The sequence below is a fragment of the Canis aureus genome, chromosome 16 (assembly GCF_053574225.1).
Source record: "Canis aureus isolate CA01 chromosome 16, VMU_Caureus_v.1.0, whole genome shotgun sequence".
NCBI classification, from domain to species: Eukaryota; Metazoa; Chordata; class Mammalia; order Carnivora; family Canidae; genus Canis; species Canis aureus.
In genome coordinates this window covers 46,371,819-46,378,120 of record NC_135626.1, presented here as the reverse complement: position 1 = coordinate 46,378,120, position 6,302 = coordinate 46,371,819, and positions in this window count along the sequence as shown.

The following is a 6,302-nucleotide window of genomic DNA, read 5'->3' as shown; positions in this document are numbered from 1 at the left end:
TCTCGAGGGTATAACCAGTGAGATATAGGACCAATCAGAATGAATGGTGGTCCTGGACTGGGGGCTGAGGTGGGGAGTTGGGGCTGAAAGCCCCCTGATGTATCAGGCATTAGTCTTTAGTTGTCAGACTGTGTGAACTCAGGGCAGGAGGTCCTATGGGAAAAGCTGTTGGCCTCGTGGTTGGTACTCAGAGATTTGAGGCAACACTTATCTATCAATTGGCATAAATGCTTTTCAATATTTTCACACCCTGTAGGCTCTGCCATGCCTGCTTTCAAGAAATATTTGGGACATCTTGATGTTGAAAGGACATAAACAACATAAAAATAAACCACACACATCAAACAAAACAAAACAAGAACACATATTGTATTTTTGACATTATTCTACCATTTATTTTTTGAGGCTTTGTTATTTTTTTTTTAGAGCAGTTTTAGGTTTACAACAAAATTGAAAGGAAAGTACAGAGATTTCACGTATACCCCTCACCCTCACACATGCATACCCTAGCCATTATCAACATCATTTACCGAAGTGGCACATTTTTAACCAAAGATAAACCTACACTGACACATCATCCCACGTCCATAGTTTACCTTAAGGTTACCTCTTGGTGTTGTATACAACAGATATACAACAATAGAATATATTCTACAATAATAGAATATATTCTATGGATTCAGACAAGAGTATAGTGACATATATCCATCGTAAAGAGTATTTTCACTGCCCTAAAAATCCTCTGTAATCTGTCTGTTCATCTATCTCCCATGATCACCCACGACCACTGATCTTTTTATTGTGTCCATAGTTTTGCCTTTCCATGTCTAATAGTTGGAATCATTTAGCCTTTGTAGATTGGCTTCTTTCCTTAGTAATCTACGTGTAAGTTTACTCCATCTCTTTTTTCACGGCTTGATAGCTCATTTCTCCTTACTGCAGAATGATATTCCATTGTCTGGGTGTACCAGTTTACCTATTATCCTTTCACAGACTGCAGGACACTTCGGTTGCTGCCAAGTTTTGGCAATTATGAATAAAGCCACTATAAAGATCTGTGTGCAGATTTTTGTGTGGATATAATTTCTACAGCTCCTTTGGGTAAATACGAAGGAGCATGATTCCTGGATCATATAGTAAGAATATGTTTGTTTGTTGTTGTTGAGATATAATTGACCTATAACATATTATATTAATTTCTTGTTCAACATAATGATTTGAGAGATATATGTATTACAAAATGATCACCACAATAAGTATAGTTAACATCCATCACCACACAATTATATATTTTTTTCTTGTGATGAGAATGTTTAAGATCTTCTCTCTTCGCAATTTCCAAATATACAATACAATAGAGTAATATTAAGTATAGTCACCATGCTGTACATTACATCCCCGGGACTTAATTGATTTTATAACTGGAAGTATATATTGTATTACTGGAAGTAAGTTTTGGCCACCTTTACCTATTTCACCCAGAATGTGTTTGGTTTTGTAAGAAACCACTAACCTGCCTTCCAAAGTGGCTGTACCATTTTTCATGCTCAGCAGTAATGAATGAGAAGTCCTGTTGCTCCACATCGTTGTCAGCATTTGATGTTGACAGTGTTCTGAATTTTGGCCATTCTAATGGGTATATAATGAGATCTCATTGTTTTAATTTGTATTTCCCTGATGACATAGGATGTGTATCTAAAAAAGGTGTTGCCATACCCAAGATCATTCAGATTTGCTCCCATGTTATCTTCTAGGAGTTTTACAGTTTTTCATTTTACATTTCGGTCTATGATCTATTTTAAGTTATTTTTTGTGATGGATGTAAAGTCTGTGTTCTAGATTAATCTTTTTGCATAGGGATGTCCAGTTGTTCTAGCACCATTTATTGAAAAGACTATCTTTGTTTCTTTGAATTTCTTTTGCTTCTTTATCAAGGATAAAGTAGATTATCAAAGAGTGGACTGTATTTACGGTGGTCTTTTTCTGGGCTCTTTATTCTGTTCCATTGATCTATTTGCCTATTATTTGTCGATACCCACTCTCTTGATGACTGGAGCTTCACATCTGTTATTTGGTAACAACACCAAGTGTTCTCAATGCCAAAGTTTCCTGATCCTAGCTCTCCTATTTTAAGACTATAGTACCTCTCTACCTCCTATCCCCTTAACTTGCTCCACAAAGAAGCTCCTAGAATATGGTATGTTTGGTGAGGATAGTGTTTGCACCATTTTGTTCCTCAGAAGGCATTTCAGGCTGCTGGATAAGATTGGATCCCTGAAAAATTAATCAGAGTAGACTTTGAAGCTTAGGCCATAGTTCCGAGTCCTCTAATTTAATGATATTTTCATAGGATGAAAATCTGCTACTTTTGGCAATCTGAAGAGGTTATTTGATTAGAGGGCTCCATCAGTAGAAACTGCCCAATTGCAGTCCTCTCCTTTCATGATTATGTGGTCCACTTGATGACATAGGTAGATTTTCTTTCCCAGATGTTTTTCTTCTTAAACGCTTAGGTCTTCAGGTCACCTGTCATCAAAATTCAGCTATCCCCTCCCTAGCCCAAGCTCAGTGATCTCTCCTGCTGGCTGACAGGCCAGGAAGTACTTCCCTCCTCCTCCCACAGGCAGTCAGATGAGAAAGGTACCACTATGGCTAAGCAGCAGGTTATCATCCTATATTTTAGTATGGCTGAATTTGTCCTCCCATGGTATGCTACAGTAATTAACTAGCAACTGCAGATCCATCCAATGCAATAAGCTACATATGACCAAGGAGGCCTCCTTCTTTCAGGACAACTAGGTCCCCAGCTGTGCTTCCCAATGACCAGCTTTCTTTTCTTGGATTATGGCTGGTTAAGCTTCTAAATGCAAAGGTGTCCATGTTTTAGCTTTTCTCTCATGTTGTCCTATATATCTCTAAGAAGTTTAGAGTATCAAAAATGAATTCTCTCATTTCTAAGATATTGAACAGTCTTTCAATATATAAGGTCTCATTTCTGAGGCCCCAAACTCAATAACAAATATTCATCAGTGAAATTTCCCATCTACCCTGAGGATCATTCCTCACTTTATTTTTTTTTAAATTTTATTTATTTATTTATTTATTTATTTATTTATTTATTTATTTATGATAGTCACAGAGAGAGAGAGAGGCAGAGACATAGGCAGAGGGAGAAGCAGGCTCCATGCACTGGGAGCCCGATGTGGGATTCGATCCCAGGTCTCCAGGATCGCGCCCTGGGCAAAAGGCAGGCGCCAAACCGCTGCACCACCCAGGGATCCCCATTCCTCACTTTAATCCCTAAGTGAAAGATTAAAAAGACACAGAAGTAGAGAAAGAAAAGAAAGTCATCTGGGATGTGTGCAAGGATGTGTGTGAATGTGAGATGTATGCATATACATGAATGTGTGTGTGTGTGTGTGTGTGTGGTTGGTGTGCACATGTGTGAGCAAGTTTATCCAAGTGGGAGTGTGTGTATGTGAGTGTGTGTTTGAGAGCATGTGAGTGTGCATGTGTAAATGTGTGATGTATGTGTATGTGAACGTGTGATGTCTGTGTGTGCATGAATGTGTGTGTATGTGTGTGAATGTGTGATGTATGGGTCGACAAGAGCGTGTGTGTGAGTACCTACGTGAATGTGTGGGTGTGTTAGATAAACAGTTCTTTGTGGACGAATGCTGCCTCCTGGTGGCATCTATTACTTTTAAAATTGCTTGCAAAACTGTTGGGAATGAAAAAGATATTCAAGTTTCCTCATGTCAAGCATTGGGCAATTTTCCATATATCTCACGTTTATTAATTTCATTTTCCCAGTTATGCCACAGGGAAGGTAAAGAAAATAAAGCTCATGTCACTTCATTTACCTGAGTCACAAAGCTAGTGACAGTTATCCAAACTTCAGAATCTTGTCTTTTCTACCATTCTTATGCTGCTAATTTAGCTATGAGTTTCCCCAGTGGCTTTGTGGAAATGATTGCAATCTAAAGTTAGAATTTCACAGCCAAGGGAGAAGTGCTGAAGCATTAGAGGAGAGATGTCTGTATAGGGAGGCTGTGAAATGCCCCGGTAGGTGGTTGCCAGTTTGCACACTGGCTAGGGCAGTATGCATATTACTGAAGGGAGAAGGGCCAGTTTCTTTTGGTAGCTCCAGTAGGGATTGCCCCAGAGGGCAGGATAGAGTAAGCCACAGGGGTAGGGATAGAATGGTGAGCGCAGCTTAGTTCTGGCAGAAGGATGGAATCCAGCATCATCGTGTTACAGGTAGTAACTTTTTCTTGTTCTCTTTTTTAGTAGTGAAGAAAAGAAAACATGCCTCATAATTCTGTTTCTGCTCTCTACATGCTGCATCTGTTTTTGTCTTACAATTTATATTTTGTGACCTGTAAATAGGAAGTTCTGAATCATTTCCTATCCAATTTAAGGAATTTAGTGGCTGCAGGATTATTTTGATATCTACCTCTAATGTGTTTACATAATAGTAATCATTCTAGGTATTTACGAATTGCTTTCCATTTAGATAGAAGAGAGTCATTCATTTATTTCATTCTAATGATACAGAGTATCTTGATAATGCAAAATGGTGAATCAACTAAAATTTGATTAGTTAGAATATCAGCCCATGCTAAGTACTATGTACACAGCCATTGCTGGTTTCAAAGCGAGAAATCAAAATATGGAAGTTAGGTATACGTGTCAAAGTCTAGAAAAATGGACAAAGGGCTAAAGAGCTTTTTTTGCAAATGAATAAAAGGAAAAAAATGAATAGAGATTTAAAAATATTTCAATGTTTCTAATAGTGAAAATGCAAATTAAAGATGACTGTTTTTATTTACAGTTAGCACAGATTAGAAAAATTGTTAATGTGAGACAGCCACTCTCAGGGATGATTGGGTGGGATTGCAAATTTGCAAAACACTTCTAGAAAGCAATTTGACAGTCCTGATCAAAAGCCTTAACTTTTTTTTGTTTATTTTAAGATTTTATTTATTTATTCATGAGAGACACAGAGGGAGAAGCAGAGGCACAGGCAGAGGAAGAAGCAGGTTCCATGCAGGGAGCCTGACGCAGGACCCCATCCCAGGACTCCAGGATCACATCCTGGGCTGAAGGCAGTGTCAAACTGCTGAGCCACCAGGGCTTTAATTGCTTCACCTAGAGAATCACTGTCCACACTTGATTCATATTCTTACCAGTTGTTTTCCTTCTTTGTGTTTCTGGCAAGTATGTGAGATGGAATAATGATATTTTGTAACTCACTGCTGGTATTTATTAGTACAGACTTAAACTTTCGGTATGGATCTTTAGGGCAATTAAGGTATCAAAAGAATGCCTTTAGGAAATATGTAAATTTTATGTGTCTATAGCTTAAAGTTAAGAGATGTAAGTTACTGTAATCAGGTTTACATTTGACTTTATAAAACAGGAAACTCAAATGACAGTGGCTTCCACAAAATAAAGGTAACCTCTCGGTCTGTGCTTCAGTTACTATGATTTTAAGAGCCAGAGTTTAAAATATAGAGTTCATCAGATTTAATACAACAAAATCTAGGCCCAGTTCAAACTAGGTATGAATAATTATTATCTTTCTAATTAGCAATAGGTCACATTTCCCCATGTTTTATGTAGGGAATAATTGAATTCACATAGTTCAGTATTATCTAGGCTAATTTCTCAGTTTAAGTTTATATTTTGAAAAGAAACAGATTGCTTGCGGCGTGAGAATTATAGCATAATCAACTTCCCACACAAGAAATAAAAACAATTTGTATTTTGCAGAATGTCATGTTTTTACTATCATGTTCATACTCTATTATCAACTGTATTACCATTGGATTTTTAAAAATTGAGGTAAAATGTTACTTGGTTTTGAAACATCTTTCAAGTTGTTTGTAGCTGATAGGAAACAATATATATTTTTTGAAACAATATTTTCAATGGGAGTAATGTTTCAATTTCAATACCTTTTTAAAGGCAAAGATAAAACAAGATTGAGTATATACTTTCATTTCCTGACTTTATAATCACTATATAGTGTTTGCTTTATCTTCCTTCTCTTCCCATAATATATTATTGATATACCTTTTAAAGCAGGTGACATAATCTGACTCCAAATGTAGTTATCTGTTTTTTTTTTTTTTAATCTGGTGTTTGTCTTATCATCTGTACTATATTTTAAATTTTCGGAGGGCAGAAACTCATCTTTGTTCCCAACAACTCCTGAGGCTTTGATGTAGTTGGAACCATTTGTGCTAACTCCTCAGCCTTCTTCTCTGAGAAAGGAATCCCAATCCTTGTCCTTTAGC